This window comes from Panulirus ornatus, chromosome 14 (genome assembly GCF_036320965.1).
Source record: "Panulirus ornatus isolate Po-2019 chromosome 14, ASM3632096v1, whole genome shotgun sequence".
NCBI classification, from domain to species: domain Eukaryota; kingdom Metazoa; phylum Arthropoda; class Malacostraca; order Decapoda; family Palinuridae; genus Panulirus; species Panulirus ornatus.
This window is the reverse complement of record NC_092237.1, coordinates 49978584-50006367: the sequence shown is the minus strand read 5'-3', so window position 1 is coordinate 50006367 and position 27784 is coordinate 49978584. Positions and strand designations below refer to the sequence as shown.

At 48.8% G+C, this 27784-nt stretch overlaps 1 protein-coding gene across 3 annotated transcripts in view; it reads left to right on the top strand.

The window, feature by feature from the left end:
- Positions 1-27784, top strand: part of LOC139753396 (uncharacterized) — a 220883-nt gene that overhangs the window by 31241 nt on the left and 161858 nt on the right. The window lies entirely within an intron of this gene.

The following is a 27784-nucleotide window of genomic DNA, read 5'->3' as shown; positions in this document are numbered from 1 at the left end:
TTAGTTCTTGACTGTTGGTTTTCCTCCTTGTTTTGCATGACTTGTGTTCTCCCATCGTGTTCGAAGGTCAGGTCTAACACAACCTGTATAATGTTACTAGTGAAAAATGATGATTGTTGGTAAGCTAAAGAATAAGAATGTAAAGAATCCCTGAGCAAACAATATGTTATTTCCATAGGAGGAAGACATGTCGAACATATACTTCATCCACATATGTACTTTTGTTATTCACTGGATAGATGAAAACCCGAAAAAAGTCGCTGACATAACACGGCAGACGACGTCGTTGAGAAAGCAAGAGAACCCGAGTCTTGAAACAGAGGTCCCTCCTGGGTGGCGTGCTTGCTGGGTGGCGTGCTTGCTGGGAGGCGTGCTTGCTGGGTGGCGTGCCTGCTGGGTGGCGTGCCTGCTGGGTGGCGTGCTTGCTGGGTGGCGTGCTTGCTGGGAGGCGTGCTTGCTGGGTGGCGTGCCTGCTGGGAGGCGTGCTTGCTGGGTGGCGTGCCTGCTGGGAGGCGTGCTTGCTGGGTGGCATGTCTTCCGAGACGTGTGCCTGCTGGGGTGGTGTTCCTGCTGGTGGTTAGCGTGCCTGCTGGAGGTGACCCAATTGGATGTTGTTCCTGCTGGTAGGTATGCCTGCTGGAGGCGACAGCTGGATGACGTGCCTGCTGGGGTGACCTGCGGTGTGTTTGGAGGAAGGTCCCCAGCGCACTGTACGGGCGGAAATAAGACTCGTTATAGATAGCGTGTTGTTGTGGACCTGAAGTGTTGTACCTCAACGCTCTACATGTTGTCGAGGAACGAGAGTGAGGAGACAGACGGTCATATACAACGAACTATTATTCCTGTGTGGGTAACGGCGCCTCACGCGAGGTTGAAGAAATTTCTCGTACCATCATTCGCTATTTCCTCTTTCTTTCTGCACACAGGGGTCAGGACAGAAAACGGGAATAATGATTTTTTCAGGAAATATGAACGCATGACGACAGCCCGTGTGCACGATGATACGACCCTTGTGTGTGATGATGACCTGGTCTCAAAACCTGACGATCAAAGGTCTGGTCAGAAAGGCCAGGGGGTCATCATGCCTAACGGTCGTATACCATCATGTCCAAAAGGTTGATAAACAGTCAGAACGTCATTCGTCGGTGCGACGATATCATCCTCCACAGGGGAGTGTGGTAGGGTAAGTGGACATCAAGTTTCCTGTTGACGGGTTATTCCTGGCCAGGCTTTGTGTCATGACGCTTGAGCCATGTAGTATATTAAGGGTGTTGCCAGGTGCCAGCCTCTGTGAGAGCTCACTGGTGACGTGTTGTCACTGTGACTTGGCGTTGGAAATATTTAGACGACCGTCACGCCCTCAGTTCTCTTAAGTTCCGATCAGAGATGCCCAAATGAAATTGTCTGAAGATTCAAAGTTGTTGCGGATGGTATGATGGGAGTGGCCAGAGACTTGGCAGATGGATTTTGATTTGAACAATAAAGTAATGTCCTTTGGTGCTAAGAATATTAATCACGAATATGAAATACTTGGTAAAATATCATTAGATGTTAAAGAATCAAAAGACTTGGGAGTGAGCGTTAGTAATGGTCTGAAAAAGTAAAAGAAAAATATTGCTCAGATTCTTACAGTGAAGAAAACGGGATGTATGCTAGGTTTCGTAGCTATGAATATAAATAATGAAACGAAGGATACAGTATTCACTGTATAGATCCCTGGTCAGACCTCATTTGTCATACACTGTTTAGTGAAGTAAGAACGAGAACAAATTCAGAGAAGAGCAAGAAAAGTAAAATTCTGTCTCTCAAATTTAGTCTTATGAAGAAAGATTTTAAAGACCTATGATTATTCCTTCTTAAAAAGTTTTCAGAATACGAAATAACTTCGACAACATAGTACTCGAAAATTACTTGATATTGGGTAGATTCAGTAACCAGAAATAACAGTATGAAGGCAAGGGGAAGATGTAAGAGGAACGTGAGCAAACATATCATTTTTCTTCAGCTATATCTCTCTGTAGAACACATGAATAAACCACCTCCAGGTGGAGTGAATATTAACCCCCCCAAAAAATACATCATCATCCCAGCAAGCAGCAGTATCTACCCTGCCAAGGAAATGGATGAATCATTGGTAGCTGTGTGTGTGTGTGTGTGTGTGTGTGTGTGGGGGGGGGGGGTGGGCCTCGTGCGTCTTCTGACTCTGTCCTCGGCATGTTTACCGGGAGAAGACGAGACCACCATATTATGATAGTATAGATCGACCATTGGGCATCCATATATATATATATATATATATATATATATATATATATATATATATTTTTTTTTTTTTTTTTTTTTTTTTTTGCTTTGTCGTTGTCTCCCGCGTTTGCGAGGTAGCGCAAGGAAACAGACGAAAGAAATGGCCCAACCCACCCCCATACACATGCCTTGATTCAATCCACTGACAGCACGTCAACCCCGGTATACCACCTCGATCCAATTCACTCTATTCTTTGCCCTCCTTTCACCCTCCTGCATGTTCAGGCCCCGATCACACAAAATCTTTTTCACTCCATCTTTCCACCTCCAATTTGGTCTCCCTCTTCTCCTCGTTCCCTCCACCTCCGACACATATATCCTCTTGGTCAATCTTTCCTCACTCATTCTCTCCATGTGACCAAACCATTTCAAAACACCCTCTTCTGCTCTCTCAACCACGCTCTTTTTATTTCCACACATCTCTCTTACCCTTACGTTACTTACTCGATCAAACCACCTCACACCACACATTGTCCTCAAACATCTCATTTCCAGCACATCCATATATATATATATATATATATATATATATATATATATATATATATATATATATATATATATATATATATTATCCATAGGGATTGAGGAGAAAGAATACCTCCCTGCGTGTCTTAGAAGGCTGACTTAGAAAGGTGTGTGTATGTGTGTGTGTGTTTCATTAATACAGAACTTCGTGGAACTGTTGGAGGACACTCGTCAAACCCTCGGGTTCCGGGAACCCAGAATGTAAACCGACGTCAGGTTAGGTTCAGGTGGATGAGATCGCCTAATGTTGATGTGATTCGATTAACGTAAGATAGATTCGGATAAGTCAAAACAAGCTCGGTTAAGGCACGACATGGTCGCTTATGTTAGGGTAGGTTCGGTTAAGGTAAGGTAAGTTCGGTTAAGGCAAGGTAAGTTCGGTTAAGGCAAGGCATGTTCGGTTATGGTAGGGTGGGTTCGGTTTTCCATACCTCAGGAGTTCGTGTTCTGTCATCCCACATGTTACAGACAGCTTAATACAGGAGGAGAAAAAACTCGCCTCTGACAACCCCCACTCGACTTACTCTCATTTTTTTCTTCCTTTTTCCTGAAATTCATGATTTTTTTTTCTCACTCTCGCGTCTGAACAGTAGGAAAAGATGATCACCTCCAAATAAAATGGTGTAGTGAAATTAGGTACACACACACACACACACACACACACACACATACACACACACACAAATATATATATATATATATATATATATATATATATATATCTTTTAATGATATAACTCCTGGAGTTCTTGCGTGGGGCTTCTGCAGTTCCAGTGCTGCGTTACAATCATTAGCAGGGAAGTGATGTACTCCTTTAAGAATGGTTGGTTCGAACAACGCAGGAAGTTTCGTGAGAGAGAGAGAGAGAGAGAGAGAGAGAGAGAGAGAGAGAGAGAGAGAGAGAGAGAGAGAGAGTGTGTGTAACCTGGTTCAGGCACACATTCCCTCGTGAGACCGGTCGTCTGGGAAAGCATTAAGCCAAGAAAACCAATACTGGACCGACCTGGCTAATTACATGTGGCTAATTACCTGAAGATTATCACTGGCAGCCGGTCACACACACACACACACACACACACACACACACACACACACACACCAGTAACGCTAGTCTGCAGCACCAGGCGGGGATGACGCTGACCAGAGACGGCGCGGGTCTTGTGTGTCGTGTTGTGATACCGACCTGCTCTCTCTCTCTCTCTCTCTCTCTCTCTCTCTCTCTCTCTCTCTCTCTCTCTCTCTCTCTCTCTCTCTCTCTCTCGTTATGGAGAGAAATCCCCGACTCCTGCGTCGCACTTGGGCAACAGTTTGCCCTCAGAACAGGTGTGGCAGGTGTACAATGTTACCTCACACCCTCGATCCAGAAGAGGTAAGGAGGAGGTCATGCCACCACCACCACAATCACAATCACCACCACCATCATCAGCCCAGCTAAGATCGTGTCATCATCCTCAGCCAGCGTACCATCACTATCTTCATTGACCTAACAGTCTCGTTATCATTTTGAGTGACCTGGCCATCGTCAGCGCTGCTCTCATCATCATCCATTCACGTTGATGCCAACGTCTCTGTGGCCATTATGTGCCACCATCTTCACTATCATCATTATCATCATCATCACTATCTTCTCAGTTGTCATTATCACCATCACTGCTATCACCATCATCTTCACCGTAGCTTCCACCTCTGTATTGCTTCAGGGTTGACGTCACTCACACTATCTTCATCACTTCCACCGTCTCTGCCACCGTTACTGCCACCATCACTACCACCGTCTCTGCCGCCATTACTGCCACCATCACTGCCACCGTCTCTGCCATCATTACCGCCACCGTCTCTGCCACCATCGCTGCCACCGTTTCTGCCACCGTCTCTGCCACCATTACTGCCACCGTCTCTGCCACCATTACTGCCACCATCACTGCCACCGTCAGTTACCCAGTCCTGGTCTTTAAAGAGGCCAGAATCCATTCATTCATGACGGCGGACTCTGATTGTTGGCAGCTGTGGTGCAGGGCCTCCCTGCTGGCTGACAACACCTGGTGTGGCACGTTGTCCGGGCGCTGTGGTATGACTGTGGGACTGATGTATGGCTAGCTCCCGACCTCTGACCTGATCTAACAGCCTTAGGTCATAATTTCCTCCCCATCTCCGTCATGCTGTCGCTCGTGCGTGACGTCGTTCTATTGTTGGTCGTTCCAGTGTCAAGCAGGTCTCCCTGAACACACACACACACACACACACACACACACACACACACACACCGGCCAGTGTCGACGACCTAGAGAGGAGGGTGAGTGTGAGTGCGTGTGAGGGTGGCAGGCAGGCAGGTGTGGTGTGTCGCTTGACCCGCCAACTGCTGCTGCTGATGATGATGATGATGTGTCCTCACTGTCTCGCCTCCCTTCCCTCCCTCCCTCGGGTGATGATGATGATGGTGTGCCCTCACTGTCTTGCCTCCCTTCCTTCCCTCGGGTGATGATGATGATGATGTGTCCTCACTGTCTTGCCTCCCGTCCTTCCCTCGGGTGATGATGATAATGTGTCCTCACTGTCTTGCCTCCCTTCCTTCCCTCGGGTGATGATGATGATGGTGTGTCCTCACTGTCTTGCCTCCCGTCCTTCCCTCGGGTGATGATGATGATGGTGTGTCCTCACTGTCTTGCCTCCCTCCCTCCCTCTGGTGATGGTGATGATGGTGTACCTCACTGTCTTGCCTCCCTTCCTTCCCTCGGGTGATGATGATGATGATGATGTGTCCTCACTGTCTTGCCTCCCTTCCTTCCCTCGGGTGATGATGATGATGATGATGTGTCCTCACTGTCTTGCCTCCCGTCCTTCCCTCGGGTGATGATGATGAAGTGTCCTCACTGTCTTGCCTCCCTTCCTTCCCTCGGGTGATGATGATGATGGTGTGTCCTCACTGTCTTGCTTCCCTTCCTTCCCTCGGGTGATGATGATGATGATGGTGTGTCCTCACTGTCTTGCCTCCCTCCTTCCCTCTGGTGATGATGATGGTGTACCTCACTGTCTTGCCTCCCTCCTTCCCTCTGGTGATGATGATGGTGTACCTCACTGTCTTGCCTCCCTCCTTCCCTCTCTCGTCCTTGACCTCACAGATCTCCCTCTCTCCCTTTCCCTCCCCACATTCATTTTGGTCCCTGTTTCTGCTGTCCTTGGGCTTCCCTCTCATCATTGTTCTTTCCTTTTAATTAAAGATCCATCCCTCTTATTACTCCTCCTCCTTCTCCTCTCACATTACCGTTCCTTTTTTCTTCTCTTGACTGTTACACTTCATTTCAATCACTGTTCCTTCCTTCTCCTTATCAGCTTCTGTTGATAACATTGCCGATTAGGCAGATAAAACTGATCTTACTTTTTCGTAACAAAACTTTGTAGCTTCGTTTGACAAGATCACGTAAAACGTGTGTGTGTGTGTGTGTGTCCACATGCATTACTGGAAGACTGTTTTCTTTCCTTATGAAGAGGAGGCAAAATTTCGAGGCTGAGTTTTGACAGAAGAAGGGCATGCGTCCCTCATTACAAAACGTTACAAGTGAAATGGGAAAGTGGCTATACATTTTGAAGGTCATGTCTTACTTACTCGTGTGGGGCAGGATAGAAACGATGCTAAAGTTATATGACTCATTCATGTTAATGGAAACTGGACTGTGGTTGTCAGATACATTCATCGCCCGCCGGCAGGAGCCTGAAACTGATGGACGTTGTCCATATCAACACTGGAGTTAATGATGTGTTTAAAACCTCTTTTGTTCGGGATGAAGCCGAGGATGATTGTCTAAGTGCATCATTTTGTATTATCTTAAGCTGCACAAGCTTTCTATCAGGCGGTAGAGCAAGTAGTGCTGCAACATATTTAGTTACGGAATGGACGTATGCAGTGTACATACATCAGTTAACTAGTCTGATGGTAATTGTTGATTCTGACTAGCGAGCGCCTGCCACTGCTTGTACCTGTAGCCGGCTGAGTGATGCCATAGGATGATCCCTCAGTTGGTTCACCCGTCCACTTTATTACTGTTGTCTCCCGTCTCTTATTTTAGGTGCTAATTTCTGTCTGTCGGAGCCAGATGGTAGCGGGCACTATCCCGGCCTGCCACATCAGCTCCCCTCTCTTTCCCACGTCACCATCTATCAATGTCCTCACTTGAGTTTCCTCCCTTACTTTACTTTCCCTTCCCTTCCCATCACCATCTGTCGTGTCCACGACCGTTCCTACATCAGGAGGGTGTCGCGTTCGGCCCCGCCCGTCCTGGGGTGCGTGACGGAGTATCACCGGCCTGGTGGAGGGGGGAGGGCACTGCTGGCATTTAACCACTTAAGGTGGTCCCTGTGGACGACCTCAGCTGCCGCTGCCGCTCACAACGACAAGGATGTCGCGCCTCAGTAAAGATTCACTCTCTTGCCCCGGGTAGTGGTGGCCAGTGTGAGGGTCTCTCTCTCTCTCTCTCTCTCTCTCTCTCTCTCTCTCTCTCTCTCTCTCTCTCTCTCTCTCTCTCTCTCTCTCTCTCTCTCTCTCTCTCTCTCTCTCTCTCTCTCTCTCTCTCTCAATATGTATATAGCTTGCGTGTGTGTGTTTGTGGAATTGTTTCCTTGTGATTATCTGTTTGTATGGTACAGGGAGGGAGTCCTATGCTCGTGGGCTTCACCTCTGGAACTCCCTCCACTGTCAAACTATTTACACTTGCGTTTACTGTGTACAGTAAGGAACAATAGTGTCAAATACCGTTCAGCATCATGTAAAGCACATCCTCACACCCACATCTCATTATAAAGCTATGGTTTGCCAAGCCAAAGACGCCCGACGTGGTAATGCATTTTCGTTTTCACCCTGAACCTTCGATGTTTCACACTCACCATCTCCATTTCAACAAAAGATGTATTACGGACGGTTGTCGTACGTATGTATGTTGGTAAGTGGAAACCATTCATCTGAAATGCCTCAGGAAAATTAAATGTGTTTGTCGTTAGTATTTGTCACCAGGACCAGGACCTGGGGATAGAGTAGTTGGTGCTAAGTTCTTGTGGTTCACGACAGTTCCAGCAATCTGGGTTATAAACACTCACTGGGATTCATGAGCTACGATATTTGAAATAGATTCACATGTGTTTTACACGTGAAAACTGTAGGTTTATTGGTTTACACCTGCATGACTCGTGAGGTATTTTCTGTAGACTGGGAAGATATATTTACCGCACCACCTGATGGCGAGTATGACAGGGCTGGTTGATGCAGTGGCCCAAGCGTTGCCTCGGAACGAAAAATCTGGTCATATATTGTGACTGGCCTGAAGTGTATGACTCGTGGGGGGGGGGGGGGGGGGTCATTCGAATCTACCATGGATGACGAGGCCCCCAGCGCCATGAGCCAAGATTAGAGTTCTGGGCAGCACTGGCCTTGGACTATAGTGCTCCGGGCGAGCCATCAGTGCCATAAGCGTGGACCAGACGAGGTACCAGAGGAACCAGACACCGTTGACGCCCGCCTCTGGCTCACCCTGGTGTGTGTATGGTGGCCGCCGCCCCTCGCGTCCTGGTAACGCTTGGCTGGGCTCGCTGCTCTTAGGACATTGTGTCTCATAGAATGTGAGAAAAAATTGAGCCTTTTAAGGATAGATCTAAACCAACCCTGCAAGAAACGTCACTACATCTTATTGTTGATAAAGATACCTGAAATGTTAAGTTTGTATCTACTTTTTGTATCTAGTCGCTACAACTTCCCATATGGTACTATGTAGTATATGTACCGAATACGAACTTGTAACATTATGTAATATCAAGCCACTAGGGGTCTGAGTAAGACCCTTGGTGACTCCTGTAATCCCTTTGCGCTGCCGCTCACAGGATGAGCATGGGGTGCACAGTGAATGTGCCGGGGACACTAGCACAAATCCAGTCATTTCAGTACGTCCTGTAGTAACCCCACAATGCACCAGCGATTGTTGTCCTCCTATGAACTCTCATTGTACAGTCATGGTGGCTCTCCTCCTCCTCTTCCTCCTCCTCCTCCTCCTCCTCCTCCTCCTCCTCCTCCTCCTCCTCCTGGTATCAGGAGGTAGTAACTGTTCGATGTTCTGTCATTCTCTGGTCACATCATCGTACATGTCTTGTTGGTGTATATCAGTATCGTGCCATGGCAGCAGTATTGTAATGGAGTTATGGGACCTGACCCCTCATATACACCTGGGTCAAGGGTTGTGACCCCTGAGATTGACGATTCGTGTTGTTTACGTGTTATTTTGTGTGTTTTTCTTAGTTTTTTTTAATACCTGAAAGAAAAAAAATGTGATCCAGGGTCATGCATCAAAGGTCAGATATGTTATCAACCACACTTCCCTAAGTCACGACCTGTGACCCAGAGAAATGTATATGTCTGTGCTTGACATTAATTGCTTACATCCTCGTAGGAAAAGTAGCACAAACGCTCATGTCATTTGAGGTCAGTCGTGGTCAAACACCTCTACCTTGATGAGTCTTCCAACCGACTCAGAGGTCAGGTCAAATAAACACATCGCTCACGGCAGGATCGCTTGGCGTTGACCTCACAGACCGTGGGACGAGCAGCAATAATCCTGGATTACTCCTGGTGGAGGACGCACTGGGTCATCCATGGTCGTGTTACTGAGGTCAGAGGTCAGGAGAGATCCCTCGCCTCAGGACCTGGGTAGTGAAGCAGGCAGGCGTCATGTACAGGTCGGACCATTCCACTCCACACTGGCTACCATCCTCCCTGCTCCAGGAAAACCGTTCGTTTATCTTTCCCGCCATTCCCGTAATGTGACGTTATCTGCACGCTTGTGAAGCGCTCGACCAAGAGGGGAGGGAGCAGGTGAGAGGTTTGTTAAAGGTTCATGTTAAAGGGGCGTAACCCCCCGCGGTAGCCAAAGTGCTGGTTTATATCTTATGAAGTTTGTCGAGATATGGTAAGATGGAGTAATGTGATCATCGTATGGTACGGTGGGAGTAATGTGATCAACGTACGGTACGGTGGGAGTAATGTGATCAACGTATGGTACGGTGGGAGTAATGTGATCAACGTACGGTACGGTGGGAGTAATGTGATCAACGTACGGTACGGTGGGAGTAATGTGATCATCGTATGGTACGGTGAGAGTAATGTGATCAACGTATGGTACGGTGGGAGTAATGTGATCAACGTATGGTACGGTGGGAGTAATGTGATCAACGTACGGTACGGTGGGAGTAATGTGATCATCGTATGGTACGGTGGGAGTAATGTGATCATCGTATGGTACGGTGAGAGTAATGTGATCAACGTACGGTACGGTGGGAGTAATGTGATCAACGTACGGTACGGTGGGAGTAATGTGATCATCGTATGGTACGGTGGGAGTAATGTGATCAACGTACGGTACGGTGGGAGTAATGTGATCAACGTACGGTACGGTGGGAGTAATGTGATCAACGTACGGTACGGTGGGAGTAATGTGATCATCGTACGGTACGGTGGGAGTAATGTGATCAACGTATGGTACGGTGGGAGTAATGTGATCAACGTACGGTACGGTGGGAGTAATGTGATCAACGTATGGTACGGTGGGAGTAATGTGATCAACGTATGGTACGGTGGGAGTAATGTGATCAACGTACGGTACGGTGGGAGTAATGTGATCAACGTATGGTACGGTGGGAGTAATGTGATCAACGTACGGTACGGTGGGAGTAATGTGATCAACGTACGGTACGGTGGGAGTAATGTGATCAACGTACGGTACGGTGGGAGTAATGTGATCAACGTACGGTACGGTGGGAGTAATGTGATCAACGTACGGTACGGTGGGAGTAATGTGATCAACGTATGGTACGGTGGGAGTAATGTGATCAACGTACGGTACGGTGGGAGTAATGTGATCAACGTATGGTACGGTGGGAGTAATGTGATCAACGTACGGTACGGTGGGAGTAATGTGATCAACGTATGGTACGGTGGGAGTAATGTGATCATCGTATGGTACGGTGGGAGTAATGTGATCATCGTATGGTACGGTGGGAGTAATGTGATCAACGTACGGTACGGTGGGAGTAATGTGATCATCGTACGGTACGGTGGGAGTAATGTGATCATCGTACGGTACGGTGGGAGTAATGTGATCATCGTACGGTACGGTGGGAGTAATGTGATCAACGTATGGTACGGTGGGAGTAATGTGATCAACGTATGGTACGGTGGGAGTAATGTGATCAACGTATGGTACGGTGGGAGTAATGTGATCAACGTATGGTATGGTGGGAGTAATGTGATCAACGTATGGTACGGTGGGAGTAATGTGATCAACGTATGGTACGGTGGGAGTAATGTGATCATCGTATGGTACGGTGGGAGTAATGTGATCATCGTATGGTACGGTGGGAGTAATGTGATCATCGTATGGTACGGTGGGAGTAATGTGATCATCGTATGGTACGGTGGGAGTAATGTGATCAACGTACGGTACGGTGGGAGTAATGTGATCAACGTACGGTACGGTGGGAGTAATGTGATCATCGTATGGTACGGTGGGAGTAATGTGATCATCGTACGGTACGGTGAGAGTAATATAATCAACTTATTGTATGATGGAGTAATGTCGTCAACATAAGAAAAAACGGAGGACTGTGATCAACCTATTGTAAGATGACGTCATCAACCTATTGTAAGATGACGTCAAGAACCTATTGTAAGACGACGTCATCAACCTATTGTAAGACGACGTCATCAACCTATTGTAAGATGACGTCTACAACCTATTGTAAGATGACGTCATCAACCTATTGTAAGACGACGTCATCAACCTATTGTAAGACGACGTCATCAGCCTATTGTAAGACGACGTCATCAACCTATTGTAAGATGACGTAATGTGATGGTTAGGTCTCCCTTGTTATTGATGTCAAACAAAAGAACGGTTTGGATGTCTTCTTGTTTATCACCGACTGGGTTGATCCTTCGTCAGGAGTGAGTGGTCTGTATGAGCTGCAGTTACCGCTGTGTCTGACCATCTCCTGGTGTCAGCATCCATTATACCTAACCCCCTGGAAGTGAGAAACGTCCGTGGCAGATGTAGTATGGCGTACTGGCTCACCTGCAGCCACGGAGGGAACACTGGTGGGATAAGGTCTCTCCCTCCTGACGGCACGCAGGCTACACTCCTGTAAAACTTGCAGTTAGTGGCCAAAGGTCACTGGCGTGCGCCACTCGGAGGAACGTTTTAAGCCAGAATAACTCCTCAGTCTTTCGAGGTCTTGTCTCGTTTAAGGTCAGAGGTCGTAGTCACTCCTCGCATCAGTCAGGGCCAGTGACCCTCCCTGTGCTCCCAAGAATTCAGGGTTTGGTTGATATAGCAACAGGGGTATGTGTCACTGCCTGCACCAGCGAGAGGCGTGTAGGAACACGTAGGCCAGAAATCTGTACGCTCTAGGTTAAGACTGGTTATAGAGTATACTGTACCCTGTAGGGTAAGACTGGTTCTAGAGTATACTGTACCGTGTAGGGTAAGACTGGTTCTAGAGTATACTGTACCCTGTAGGGTAAGACTGGTTCTAGAGTATACTGTACCCTGTAGGGTAAGACTGGTTCTAGAGTATACTGTACCCTGTAGGGTAAGACTGGTTCTAGAGTATACTGTACCGTGTAGGGTAAGACTGGTTCTAGAGTGTACTGTACCCTGTAGGGTAAGACTGGTTCTAGAGTATACTGTACCCTGTAGGGTAAGACTGGTTCTAGAGTATACTGTACCTTGTAGGGTAAGACTGGTTCTAGAGTATACTGTACCCTGTAGGGTAAGACTGGTTCTAGAGTATACTGTACCCTGTAGGGTAAGACTGGTTCTAGAGTATACTGTACCCTGTAGGGTAAGACTGGTTCTAGAGTATACTGTACCCTGTAGGGTAAGACTGGTTCTAGAGTATACTGTACCTTGTAGGGTAAGACTGGTTCTAGAGTATACTGTACCCTGTAGGGTAAGACTGGTTCTAGAGTATACTGTACCCTGTAGGGTAAGACTGGTTCTAGAGTATACATTAACACCCCATATTTCTTGTGGATATGTCACGTGTGTGTGTGTGTGTGTGTGTGTGTGTGTGTGTGTCCGGTGTTGAGATGATGTAACATTCCCAGTGTTTCTCCTCCTCCCACACAGGTAAGATGTGACGAGAGATGCCACCGCTATACGGTGAACTACCCGCTTTACCCGGTAGTCTACATCATCATAACCCCTGTGAGGTGAGTTTACCTGACGCTGCATCATTGTTAGGATCGCCTTCCTTCGATGTGAACTTAAACGTCGTTCTTCCTCCGTGGTGTGACCTTAGCACAAGACGTCTGACCTCCTGAGTAACGTGACCATACTGCACTACACGTATGTAACACGCTACCAATCTCTGGTATGACCTGACCACACCATCACCACACATTCCCCACCGAGTGTGAGGGTATGATACCCAAGCCTCTGCCTGTGGTGTGGCTTTACCACACGACACATCATGTAATGAATGCCCTGGTTGCTGTGCCCCCAGCTCACCACAACATTCACTGGTCCCCTGATGATATTTATATAATGTCGAGCGTGTGGACGTAGGACTGTACTGCGTGGTAATCAAGACAGCGTGATCTCAATACTGTCTATATGGTGGGTGTACTGCATGATTGTAAGACTGGGTATACGTAGCCCTCAACTGCATGATCTCTACTTTGTACGTAGGACACTACGTATTGACCGGAGAAATGGGAATATTTTCATACATTTGACTGTAAGTTAGGAGGACTATCCACGATTGATCACACACGAGAATAATTGCATAGGATGGCTCCACTCCAGCCCGGGACACGCCCCGCCGATCACAACCAGCTGCGCTCACTGGATTTTATGTTTTGATCAGAGAAAAAGCTTTATTTACGATGTACTTAACGGTATAACTGAAGTACAGGAAAGCCGTTTAAGTAAAAGATATTGTTAGGAAGATGTTTATTTCCGAGGTGTTGGCGGGGCTAGAGAAGCAGGGAGGGTGGAGGAGCCAGGCGTCAGGCCCCCCTCTCCGCTGGTGACGTCGTCACCTTCCAGCTACAACACTCGCCTCCTGAGATAGCACACTCACACTGTTTACTCTAAGGTTTTTGAGGATATAAAGAATGAAAGTAAACCAGTTTGCTGTGGATTCACTGGACGCATTTTGTAAATAGACATGGTTTGTTTGCTATAAATTCACTGGACATGTTTTGTAGATAGACATGGTTCGTTTGCTGTAAGTTCACTGGACATGTTTTGTAAATAGATGTGGTTTGTTTGCTGTAAATTCACTGGGCGTATTTTGTAAATAGACGTTGGGTTTGGTTTTCAAATCTAGTTGATATTGTACTAGAGAGGAGGCTATTCACTGACTCCACGCCTTACGTCTCCATGTGTAGTATTGTGAATTCCAGGAAATGCCACCAGTTAAACGTGCAGGGAATAGTGTAACATTCCTGTGTACGATGATAGGAGTGCTGGAATACTCTCCTGATGGATGAGTACTTCAGTATTATCCTGATGGATGAGTACTTCAGTATGATATACCCCTTGTGGTGAGCGGCCAAGTTAGCTGAGGAACCCGTACCTGAGGCCCTTCCTCACTAGGAGGGAGGGAGGCAGGAAACTCAAGATCCCCTATGTAAAGAAACATGAGGTGGTGTGCCTGGCTCTCCGCCTCCCACTCCCCCAGCCAACCACCTCACCACCCCGACTGTACTACAATATACCGTGTCAGCGACGGAGGGAGGGGGATGGTTAGGGAGAGAAGGCTTTAGTAGCGAGTCTTCACGCAGTTAACAACTTGAACCTTCCCCTGGTAACGTGGTAGGACGTGTGTGTGTGTGTTGCTCTTGTGTTTAGTCTGCTTCGTAACCCAGTTGTCTGGATCGGACCAGATTTGATATGACCACAAAAATGTTTGCACTCAAGTTATGGTGTTAGCGTTGTGTTTCTCTGTCGTTTGTAAACATATGATTCTCCTGTTCAGATTGTATTCTTCACCTTCGAATTGTTGTGAAGTTTTAGGAGAATTATATTTTTATCTCGGTACAGGCCAGGGTCACTGACCCCTACCATTTCCTTACTGTGACCAGTTTTTAAAATTGTTGAGAAGGTAAGGTTGTAAGGGATTATGATATACAAGTGGGGTCGCATTATGATCCAGTGGGCGGAGGTGTTTTTTCATTAATCTTGGCAGATGGATTAGTCCTGATGCTGGTACAGACCAATTATTAATTCAGGCGGTGTGGATCACTCTTAACTCTGAAGCTAATGTTGACGCTTTGGCTATTGGCCGAGCGTCCGTGGTGTCGGGCCGTGGCTAAACCTTACTGTTGCATCTTATTACTCTCTACCTCTGTACGTGGGCCTCTCGTTGCTCTCTACCACTGTACGTGGGCCTCTCGTTGCTCTCTACCTCTGTACGTGGGTCTCTCGTTGCTCTCTACCTCTGTACGTGGGCCTTTCGTTGCTCTCTACCTCTGTACGTGGACATCTCGTTGCTCTCTACCTCTGTACGTGGGCCTTTCGTTGCTCTCTACCTCTGTACGTGGGCCTTTCGTTGCTCTCTACCTCTGTACGTGGGCCTCTCGTTGCTCTCTACCTCTGTACGTGGGCCTCTCGTTGCTCTCTACCTCTGTACGTGGGCCTCTCGTTGCTCTCTACCTCTGTACGTGGGCCTCTCGTTGTTCTCTACCTCTGTACGTGGGCCTCTCGTTGCTCTTTAACTCTGTACGTGGGCCTCTCGTTGCTCTCTAACTCTGTACGTGGGCCTCTCGTTGCTCGCTACCTCTGTACGTGGGCCTCTCGTTGCTCTCTACCACTGTACGTGGGCCACTCGTTGCTCTCTGCCTCTGTACGTGGGCCTCTCTGTTTCACAGTGGTGGTCTCATCCGGACGCATAATTTCCTGTGATCATTTTTTGCTTGTGTGACTTTGTAGATTATTATCCTCTCGGAGTTTCCTGTGACCTGGAAGTGTGTATATCTCTTGTCCGTTGATCTCATACCTACCCTTTGAGTCTATATTTATCAGGATTTTGTTATTCTTATGTTAGTAACCTTCCTTCTTCCATCGTCTATATTTATCACCCCCGCATGCACGGGCTCTTCATAATGTCGTCACGCTAAATATAGAACTTATTTATAGTCCAAGCGAAAGAGTTGTGAGTGTGTGTGTGTGTGTGTGTGTGTGTGTGTGGTGGGGGAGGGTCACTGGTTGTAGGGGTGGGTGGGAGGGGGTGAATGTCCCATCAGGTGGGTACTCCATCACCCCACGTTATGAGGTGAGGAAGTGGCTGTTGGCTGGGGGTCGTATGTTGAACACGGGTCTTAACGATATCGGTGACGGAATCAGTCGGGGGCATTACTCTCCTCCCTGGGTGAGTGATGCCTCCCTTACTCGATCTGGGGGTCTTACACGCTGCTGGGGTAGTCCACAGTGACCCTACCTACCTACCTACCTACCTACCTACCTAATGCTATTGTCTTTTGTATTTTTATTTAGTGGGGGGAAAAGAAACGAATTCTCTATGGCTCTTGTGTTGAGTTTTCTCTTAAAGTTGGTCTGTTGTTTTAATGATGGCATCTTCTCTACTTTCAACACCTGGAGTAATATTCACGTTATTCTGATTAATGTGCTTTATCGTAAGCTTTCCTTTATTTATTCATTTATTTTTGTTGTGTATTGAATCACACTGATCACTTGGCCTTCTCGTGGGAGGGTCGCCTCGTGCTCGTCCTCCAGTCTTGGATGTTTCATTCTTTTGTTTCGTTCACAAAAGAGAATATTTCTTTTGGGATTGTGCTTCCTGCTTTTATTACATTCTCCTGAGATTCAGTTATCTGATCGTCATCATTACATATATTATTTTTTCTTGTTTCCATTGTTCTTGATCGTGGTATTGAACGTATTACTTTTTCCTTCCCTTTTCAGACTTTATTAATTCTCTGTTCGATAGAGAATGTCACGGATCTTCTTTATGTTGTAAGGGACGACGTGTTGGTTGCCACACATACACACGCATCATATTACTCCCGGTGTGCTTGTTGCCGTAGTGTGAGTGGCTCAGAATGATACATGACGAATGATCACTACACCAGTTCGTCTTGTTGACGTAGTGTGAGTGGCTCAGAATGATACATGACGAATGATCACTACACCAGTTCGTCTTGTTGACGTAGTGTGAGTGGCTCAGAATGGTACATGACGAATGATCACTACACCAGTTCGTCTTGTTGACGTAGTGTGAGTGGCTCAGAATGATACATGACGAATGATCACTACACCAGTTCGTCTTGTTGACGTAGTGTGAGTGGCTCAGAATGGTACACGACGAATGATCACTACACCAGTTCGTCTTGTTGACGTAGTGTGAGTGGCTCAGAATGGTACACGACGAATGATCACTACACCAGTTCGTCTTGTAAGGTAACCTGTCACTCCCCCTTGCCTGAGGTCGATGCTGTCATTCAGTAAGCACAGGTTTTCCCTTCAAGTCCACGCCCATGGTGGCGGATCTTTGGCCTGGACGGCTTGACAGTTACTGAAACGACTGTACGACGTTACGACTCTTGAGCGCGACGGTGCGTCCCTTGAGCGCGACGGTACGACCCTTGAGCACGACGGTGCAACCCAAGAGCAGGACTATACGACTCTTGAGCGCGACGATGCATCCCAAGAGCAGGACTGTACGACTCTTGAGCACGACGATGCGTCCCTAGAGCACAAGTGTACGACTTTTTGAGCGCGACGGTGCGTTCCTAGAGTACAACTGTACGACTCTTGAGCGCGACGGTGCGACCCATAGGTATGCATGATGGCCTGGCCTTAAATGTCCAGGGCGTCATGCTCAGTGGTCGTGCGGTTATGCCCAAGGGTCGTAACGTCATCATACTTCAGGACCTGAACCAGCGTCGTTTTTCGGGGCGTGTGGCAGGGTACACGACACTACCTGATTGGGACTTCGCTTTTCGATCAAGAGTCTGAGTCGTGATATTGAGCCGTCACACACTCCAACACATTCCTCTTCATGTTGAGGATCATAGGACTGGATTTAGTATCTTGTTTGTGGGTCTTAGTCGTCCACTGGGGTTAACCTAATATCATGGTGACGGTGCTGTCATTTTAGTGTGTTACTGACAGCTGGTGTGACCGTTGCACACTCTCCCATCTATTGGCACGGCTGAGCCACACACCTCGAGCGTGAAGATATTGCTGGTTTATGTCATCCTTTGGGAAGACGCGTCCAGACACAAGCTGCATGACCTTCCTGACGCAGTGCCAAAGTCAGGAGGTCATGACATCCCTTGGTGCGTGACGGGTCGCGTGAGCTGCGCTGCTGTCGTCTTCTAGCGGCAGAGTGACACCCAGCAGTAAGTCTGCAGTGTGCTGATCCCTAGGCTTGGTGACCTCAGGTGTCGACGTCCTGATGTATACACCGATGTTGAGGTGTGATGGTGGTAGTGATGGTGGTCAGCGTGAGGGGTCGCGGCACCGCACCGGACCAACACTTCCGGCACTGGTGCCACCGTGCAAGACTCGCAGAGATCACATTCGAGTCATTGAAAGTTTCAGAACGCAGTTGTGGTGTGTGATTCACTCAACACTATCAGAGGACATACTGAAGTCGCCTCAACGGCGGTAGGAAAAACGACAGTGGAGGTGTGAGTGTTCGTTGTGACCGCAGTCCGCCTTCACCAGCGATACCATGAAGGTGACGAGGAAGAACGAAGACAGGGATAGACCCGAGACTAGAGGAGGCCTCCACCCTGGCGTGTGACGCAGTGCACACAAACACACACAGCCCGGCCGGCCGGCCGACCCGTGCCAGCGTCTGCCGCTCTCCCCCTAAAGCCAACAGAATACCTCTGCAACAATCTCGTACTTGTTACTCGGGCACATACCTCAAGATTTAGCCAAGGTTCCGCCTCTAGCTACACCACCACGCGTTGGAGAATGTAGCCTTGGTAAATGGAGAATGTGGTGAAATGGTCGAGTTACCCCCAGGCATATACATGTGGCGTTCTTATGATGCAGTGACGTGTTTCACCGTAACGAAGTTGAAACGTATTGATGGCGCGAGTACACAGGAATATTCTCCCTCAAGGCTGCATTAAGCGGCCCCTGCTACAGCTGTGAGCACCTGAGGTGGTCGTATTAATAGAAGGTCGGGTTGTGTGAGGGTCAAGGGTGCGTGACGGAGGACGGGGGTGCCACACTGGACTGAGTTTATGTTCTGTGTACTGCCGGTGTGCACACGCCGAGGGGGACTTGAACCTTGGTAGGTTACACGCACTCTCTCTCTCTCTCTCTCTCTCTCTCTCTCTCTCTCTCTCTCTCTCTCTCTCTCTCTCTCTCTCTCTCTCTCTCTGTGTGTGTGTGTGTGTGTGTGTGTGTGTGTAGGGCACTCACCGACCAGAGAGGTATTTATTATCAGTGCTCCTTTGGCCCACCAATCTGTCCTGTCTGTTCTGCCTCACCCACACGTGGGATGCTGGCTTTCAGTCCACAAACGTACGATCTCTCCCTCATACAAGATCTTGACAACGCTATAAACTCCCGTGACTCGTTCTTCATAACTCTGTAATGTCCTGCGCTGCGCGATAGACCTACCATTTGGCAAACTCTCGTCGAAGAGCTCAAAGATATTTTCTTTCTGTGTCTGCTGTCCTTGTATGTTTATGCATATGATCTTGTGTCATGGTAATGATTGTTATGATGGTAATGATGATAGTAACCATGATGATGATTAATAATGATAATAATAATGATAATAATAGTAATAATATTATTATTATTAGCAGTATTAGTAGTTGTAATTAGAATAATTACAATCGACATCGTATTGAATTAACTGCTGCCCAAGACTGCAAATGTATAGAGAGACGTGTACACAAGCATGAGGATGGCTGTTTACTGAATGATTGATGATGATCACAATGTTTGAGGTGTGGCTGTTTGTTTATAACGGTCCGTACGAGCCCAGATGGACTAGATGCGGACATGTCGCCGAACTGTAACTCGGGGACAAAGGATCTAAGGAGGCAGGACGTGACGATGGCGAGGTGTGTTGAGCATTTCCCGCCAGGTAATAGGAGAGACCCGAGCGAGAGTGATCTCGCATAACATTTCCTGCATCCTTCGCTATGTAGCGGACAAGGGCGAAGACCAGGTAGATATTGCACTGGTGAGTCTGGGAAGAGTGGAAGAAGTTGTCTAATTGTTCTTAAATTCAGGCGGCGGGAGCCCACGTGTCTTGAGATGACGGAGAATGTAGAGACGGTACCTGGATGGTGCTGACTTGTTCCTTCTAGCTTAGTTTACCGTCCATAGTGACACCGAGATGGATGGTGGACTAAACTGTCTGTTGAGGGATGGGGCCTAGTGAGACAGTAGGGAGTGGGACACAGGGTTTGAAGCTTAGTGGACTGAACAGCTTGGAGAGGGATGGGGCCTGGTGAAACAGTAGGACACCCTGGAGAGGGATGGGGCCTAGCGAGACAGTAGGACACCCTAGAGAGGGATGGGGCCTAGCGAGACAGTAGGACACCCTGGAGAGGGATGGGGCCTGGTGAGACAGTAGGACACCCTGGAGAGGGATGGGGCCTAGCGAGACAGTAGGACACCCTGGAGAGGGATGGGGCGTGGTGAGACAGTAGGACACCCTGGAGAGGGATGGGGCCGTGGTGAGACAGTAGGACACCCTGGAGAGGGATGGGGCGTGGTGAGACAGTAGGCGGTTGGGTAGGTAGGTGTGGTATAGCTGGAGGCGAGGCTGACGTGCACGGCCGTGGTTTCTGGTTTGGTTGATGGTGACGTGGTTGGCGGTGGTCCAGCTCTGGAGGCTATTCCGGTGGACCCTGCCGTCGAGAGAGCTTTGATCATCATTGACAAGAATGATAAGAGTCGTCAGCGTACTCCCACCATGCATGGGGCCTCCATTGTTTATAAGAGGAAGCGCCAGATGAGGAGCTGGAAGAGAGTGAGAGATAGATGGCATCGCCCAGCCTGACCACGCTCACTGAGAAAGTAGGTAAGTTGTGGAATGTGATCGCTGTACACACACGCACACACACAGATTGGTGGCTTTGTTGATGACTTGGTTAAAGTTGACCAGATCGGAGACAGATGGTGTCGTGGTGGGGGAGTGTTTGGCAGCTGATGTCCAGGTAAATGTCTTGAGTTGTTTCCGTAGTGGAGAGGTGATTGACTCAAGGGAAAGGAGGAAGTCTTCTTGTTCCCAAAGCTTCACTCTTTCAGTCCCCAGCCCCACCCACCCACCCTCCCACACACACACACACACACACACACACACACACACACACACACACACACATACACACACCACAGGCTGATGTCGGAGTGGGTCAGGTGTTGTGGCTGGGTATGTTACGAGTATTTCTTGGTTTATCTGCTATCTTGTAGAGGTCAGTGTTGTTGTGGTAGAGGTTAATGTTGTTGTGGTAGAAAGTGTGGTAATTACCCTCTGAATGCGGAGTGTGACCCAGATCCAGAAGACGTCAGCTGGGTGGAGTCCTCTCTCTCTCTCTCTCTCTCTCTCTCTCTCTCTCTCTCTCTCTCTCTCTCTCTCTCTCTGGGGACGACAACCTATACCAGGCGTCGTTGATGGGCTGACTTGTTCTTCCCACTGACCGTCTACGTATAACACGTCAGTTCAGGGGATGTCGAGGGAGGGGGGGAACCTGCTCTCGTGTGTGACGTCTTGCGGACCCGGTGACTGGTCAGTATGTCTGGACTTTGGGCCACAGGTGAACGTTCGGTGGGTGTGGGTAGCCATAACATGGCTACGGCCGATGGCTGAGTGCTTCGTGGTGTATATAAGCCAGCCATACATGCCAGAATAAGGTCAAGATTGTTCCAGCCGTGGGTGGAGCTGCCTGCAGTTTCTGAAAGATGGAGCGAGCAGTCTGTGTGTGTGTGTGTGTGTGTGTGTGTGTGTGTGTGTGTGTGTGTGTGCAGACACGTCAGCTATCGCTGGCAGGAGCCGTTGCACTATGTGCCACATACTCACTTAAGACAGCGCGCATCTGCCAGGTGGCGTGGAAATTGGCAGAGGCTCCTGCACATTTTTCCCAATCCTCCCCGGATGGTCTGCTATGTGTTGTCCACTGTCAAGTGCGGTGTAAGACTTACCAGCGGGAGGCGTGTATTTGTTTCCAATGTTTGGCACTGCATGATGCACCCACTGCACGCTTCTTGACCTGAGTTAACCTCACCTAACCTATATGTCAGGTTACATTACAGCAGGTTACGAAACGTCTAAGACCACTTAAAATAAAAATTAAGATCTCTCCCTAAAATGAGTTAACCATTGGTAGATATTTCATTATAGAAAGATGAAGACGAAGACGAAAGAAAAAGCAGTGTTGCCTGAAGGTGTGTGACCCGGGACCTGGGACGCCCCTGTGGCCTAACCAGAATGACTCCCTGGTGGTTGATGGTGCCATGGCTGTCTCATGTTGTGAACCCTGGGCGCTGTTGATGTTGTGGCTTACTTTAGCGAAGACTCGAAGAAACGATGAGGGATATGAGTCCGTGTGGGATTGTGAGGGAGGCTAGGGGAATGGTTGAGGGCACCGTGGCCAGCGGAGAGTGTAGGCTCTTACCCAGGACGGACTCGGAGGAACGATGGCAGACGATAGAAACGTGAGGAGCGTCGGTGTCGGCTGGCGGGTCGGTCCTCCCCCGTGTGTTGTTGGTAAGGCAGGGCTCCAACTGCTGGCGGCTTGTAACGCTTTCTCTCTACTTCCAACATTTCCTTTTGGGCAGGCTTAAGGATGAGCAGTAACGTTAGGTACCTCCAGCGGCCACACTGTGGCGATGGGTAGTCTGAAGAACCATAGTGTCAGATAAGGAGTGGGTCAGGAGGTGGTTGAATGTACCAGAGGATCTTGGGATGAAGTAGAGGAAGTTTCTTGGTGTGCTGAAGAATTACGGTCTACCTTACGGAGTTCCAAGAGCACTCGAGGGTGTCCTAGCAAAATCATAGAAAATGCTTGAGTTATTGTAGTCATTAAATGTTCTTTAAGGTTTCTGGGAGTGTTGAAGGAAGCTTAGAATGTCGTGGAAGGTGGCAGAACTCCCTCGCAAAATTTCAGAAGGCTGGACCTGGAACCAAAGAGGGAGTTTATATGATCCTTGAGACAGCAAAGCCGCTGAGTTTTCAAACCTGAGTCCCGGACCAAGCTTACAGGTTGCCTAAAACTGAACAGAGCTACTTGCTGAATCATGGCGAGTTTTGTTGTCCTTGATTATCGAAGGAGAACCTTACACCTCTGGAGGGTGTAAGAGAGGTTACCAGAGATCCAAAAATAATATATAAAAGTTTAATACCAAATCCAGACTTCCTTCCGCTGTTGATCAATCACACTGCTCGCTAATTATGTTGGGGGGGGGGGGGCTCCCCTGCCCTTTGGTTGGATGAAGGAAGGGGATAAATTAAAGGGTTTAGAAAGATTGTGGAAATGACGTGTGATATGGAAGGGAAAGGGTGGCAGAGGAGGCGATTTGTCGGAGTTTTAATGGTGAAGCAGGAGTGAGTGTGGGGACCTTTGACTGGCAAGGGCACCTGAGGACGAGGTCGACTGATGAGGACTTGTGGTGATGATGGGGAGAACGTCAGGACGGAGAGGGGTAGGTGAAGGGAGGGCGCCTCGGGCTGGGGAAATGAAAGGTGAAGGGCATTTAAGAAAGGAAAACAGACGAAGCGAACGGCGAGCTTGGGGAAGGACAAACCAAGGAAACAGTACTTGAGGTAAATGTGAGTTGAACGTCACGTGTAACGAGGGAGGCGCTGACGGAGGAGCAGTATAGTGTCTGTCTTGACCTCTTGGTGCTCCTTGCCAGCGCCGACACCAACCATAGGTCCACACACTGTGGCACGATGGTCTACACTGCAGGACGATGGTAGACACTGCAGGACGATGATGCACACTGCAGGATGATGGTCTGCACTGCAGGACGATGGTCCACATTGCAGGACGATGATGCTCACTGCAGGACGATGGTCCACGCTGCAGGACGATGGTCCACACTGCAGGACGATGGTCTGCACTGCAGGACGATGATGCACATTGCAGGATGATGGTCTGCACTGCAGGACGATGGTCTGCACTGCAGGACGATGGTCTGCACTGCAGGACGATGATCCACACTGCAGGACGATGGTCCACGCTGCAGGACGATGGTCCACACTGCAGGACGATGGTCCACACCGCAGGACGATGGTTCACACTGCAGGACGATGGTCTGCACTGCAGAACGATGGTCTGCGCTGCAGGACGATGGTCTTCACTGCAGGACGATGATCCACACTGCAGGACGATAGTCTGCACTGCAGGACGATGTTCCACGCTGCAGGACGATGGTCCACACTGCAGGACGATGATCCACACCGCAGGACGATAGTCTGCACTGCAGGACGATGGTCTGCACTGCAGGACGATGATCCACACTGCAGGACGATGGTCTGCACTGCAGGACGATGATCCACACCGCAGGACGATGGTCTGCACTGCAGGACGATGGTCTGCACTGCAGGACGATGATCCACACTGCAGGACGATAGTCTGCACTGCAGGACGATGGTCCACACTGCAGGACGATGGTTCACACCGCAGGACGATGGTTCACACTGCAGAACGATGGTCTGCACTGCAGAACGATGGTCTGCACTGCAGGACGATGGTCTGCACTGCAGGACGATGATCCACACTGCAGGACGATGGTACACACTGCAGGACGATGGTCCACTGCAGGACGATGATCCACACTGCAGGACGATGATCCACACTGCAGGACGATGGTCCACACTGCAGGACGATGGTCTGCACTGCAGGACGATGGTCTGCACTGCAGGACGATGATCCACACTGCAGGACGATGGTCCACACTGCAGGACGATGGTCTGCACTGCAGGACGATGATCCACACTGCAGGACGATGGTCCACACTGCAGGACGATGGTCCACACTGCAGGACGATGATCCACACTGCAGGACGATAGTCTGCACTGCAGGACGATGGTCCACGCTGCAGGACGATGGTCCACACTGCAGGACGATGATCCACACTGCAGGACGATGGTCCACACCGCAGGACGATGGTTCACACTGCAGGACGATGGTCTGCACCGCAGAACGATGGTCTGCACTGCAGGACGATGATCCACACTGCAGGACGATGGTCCACACTGCAGGACGATGGTCTGCACTGCAGGACGATGATCCACACTGCAGGACGATGGTCCACACTGCAGGACGATGGTCCACACTGCAGGACGATGATCCACACTGCAGGACGATGGTCTGCACTGCAGGACGATGATCCACACTGCAGGACGATGATCCACACTGCAGGACGATGGTCCACACTGCAGGACGATGATCCACACTGCAGGACGATGGTCTGCACTGCAGGACGATGGTCCGCACTGCAGGACGATGATCCACACTGCAGGACGATGGTCCACAGTGCAGGACGATGGTCTGCGCTGCAGGACGATGGTCCACACTGCAGGACGATGGTCCACACTGCAGGACGATGGTCCACACTGCAGGACGATGGTCCACACTGCAGGACGATGATCTGCACTGCAGGACGATGGTCTGCGCTGCAGGACGATGGTCTGCGCTGCAGGACGATGGTCCACACTGCAGGACGATGGTCCACACTGCAGGACGATGGTCCACACTGCAGGACGATGGTCCACACTGCAGGACGATGGTCTGCACCAGTGGGGTGGTGGTGGTGGTGGTGGTGGTGGTAAGCCCCTTTCGTGGCCTAAGCCAAGGGGGTCAATGTCTTCCAAAGTCCATTGGTTGTTAGGGTCACGTTGTTGGAGGGCAGCTGCTGCGTTCGTTATCTGGGTGAGGGAGGTCACGTCGGGTGGCAGGCAGGTCACGGGGGGTTGGTTGGTGGTGGAGGTCACCGCCGTGATGGCTGCAACAGAAATTGGAATGAGGATTACCGGTGAGGAAATTGGACCATCGATTGACGCAGATCATTCGAGAAGATTAGATCACGTTGATTTTACTTTGATTCTGACTATTTTTAGAAGCGCCCCCTGCCCACCTTTCGATTTCTCTTCGCACGCAGATATATATATATATATATATATATATATATATATATATATATATATATATATATATATATATATATATATATATATATGTATTTGTGTGTGTGTGTGTGTGTGTGTGTGTGTTTTATTACAGCGTATTATGCTCATACTTTGAACTTTGACGAAATTTTGTCAAAAAGTCACAAATGGAGTGAGTTCTGTGTTGTCAGGTGTTATATATATATATAAGATGGAGACGGACGGTGTGTGTGTGTGTGTGTGTGGACTGAGCGCCAGCAACCCACGTCTACATCACGAGGAGAGACATGACAGCTACCACAGTGTTGGATCACTGCGCCGCCGCCGTCATCAGCCCCACCCGATACCCAGGCGGGTGGTGGCGGTACCTCCTCCCTCGTCCGGTGGTGCCTCCAACCTGTGTGTGTGTGTGTGTGTGTGTGTGTGTGTGTGTAATTATTATGCGAAGAGATTAATAGCAGCAGTTGACACGCCTGTGTGACTGGCACAGTTGACTGAGGGTTGATTCTCGGGCGGATGATTTACCCAGCTCCTCTTACTTACCCATCCTGCGGGCGGTGGCGCGAAAGAGGCCACAGAGCGCGTAGAAGAAGGTCCAGGGTGAACACAGTATATGGGAGGGTACGTAGCACAGTTCCCGTCCGTCCTTGGGAGACGCCCACAAGCCCGTACGCAAGGCTGGGGCGTACAGTCAGCCAAGGCCAGGCTCCCTGAACCATATCATCAAAGGGCAACAGACTTCCAGGAATCAAGGCCTGGATGCTGAGGACAACACAAAGAGGGAAAGCAATGAGCAGGCAAGGGTATGTGGGCCACTGCAACAGCAGCCAAGGGCGGCACGCGCAGCCACCACGAAATAAACACTGTAGTTGGGGTGTTAGTAGGGCAGGGCGGCGTGGAGCAAACGTACGTAGAGTGCGTTGATTTGTGCCACGGTCGGCGGCTGGTTCATTGTGCACCCCGTGCCTCGTCCTGTGAACGGTGGCGCAAAAGGAGTACAGAGTCCACAAAGGGTCTTAGTCAGACCCCAGTGGCCAGATACTCATTAAATAAATTGTTACAAAGTTGGTTCCTTACATAAGCTAACGGTCTCTTGTATAGTGAATTTAATATTTACATACAAAAGGTGGATACAATCTTTAAATCTCAGGGATCATGTTATTAACAATAAGGTGTTGTGGCATTTCTTGCAGGGTTGGTTTAGATCTATCCCTAAAAGGCTCTATTTTTTTCATAGTCTAAGACATAGTGTTCTAGTTTTTGTCTATATCTCTGGCCACAAACTTTATATAATTCACGTGATTAACATCTCCAGGTAGGCCAAAGGGGGCAAAGTCTAGCATTAACAACATCTTGTGATTTACTAATCTTATTACTTTCTCTATAAACATGTTTTACTTTACACATTTTACAGTAATAGAAAATGCATCTACTTTTGTCTGTCTGTACTAGTCCACTTGCTTCAAACAAGTCTGTTAGTTCCTTGCAAATTACAGTTTAGATACATGTGAACGATAACCTGATGTTGTTTTCAACAACAACTTTACCAAGAGCTTATGATAGAGAATCCATAACAATTTGATATTAACTCCTTAACCAAGATCGTTTGAATATCTGTCCCTGGCTTCGAAGACCAGCTGATGATGCATTCAGATCTCAGTGTGTTTATAGCAAGTAGTGATCATGAAGACCAGACGTAATCATACTGTCTACGTTGGTGGTTTTACAAGCTCGAGAGGGATGAGTACGGCGGGCCGTTCATGTGGTAGGGTAGATACCCAGTTGTTTAGTCTAGCAGGTT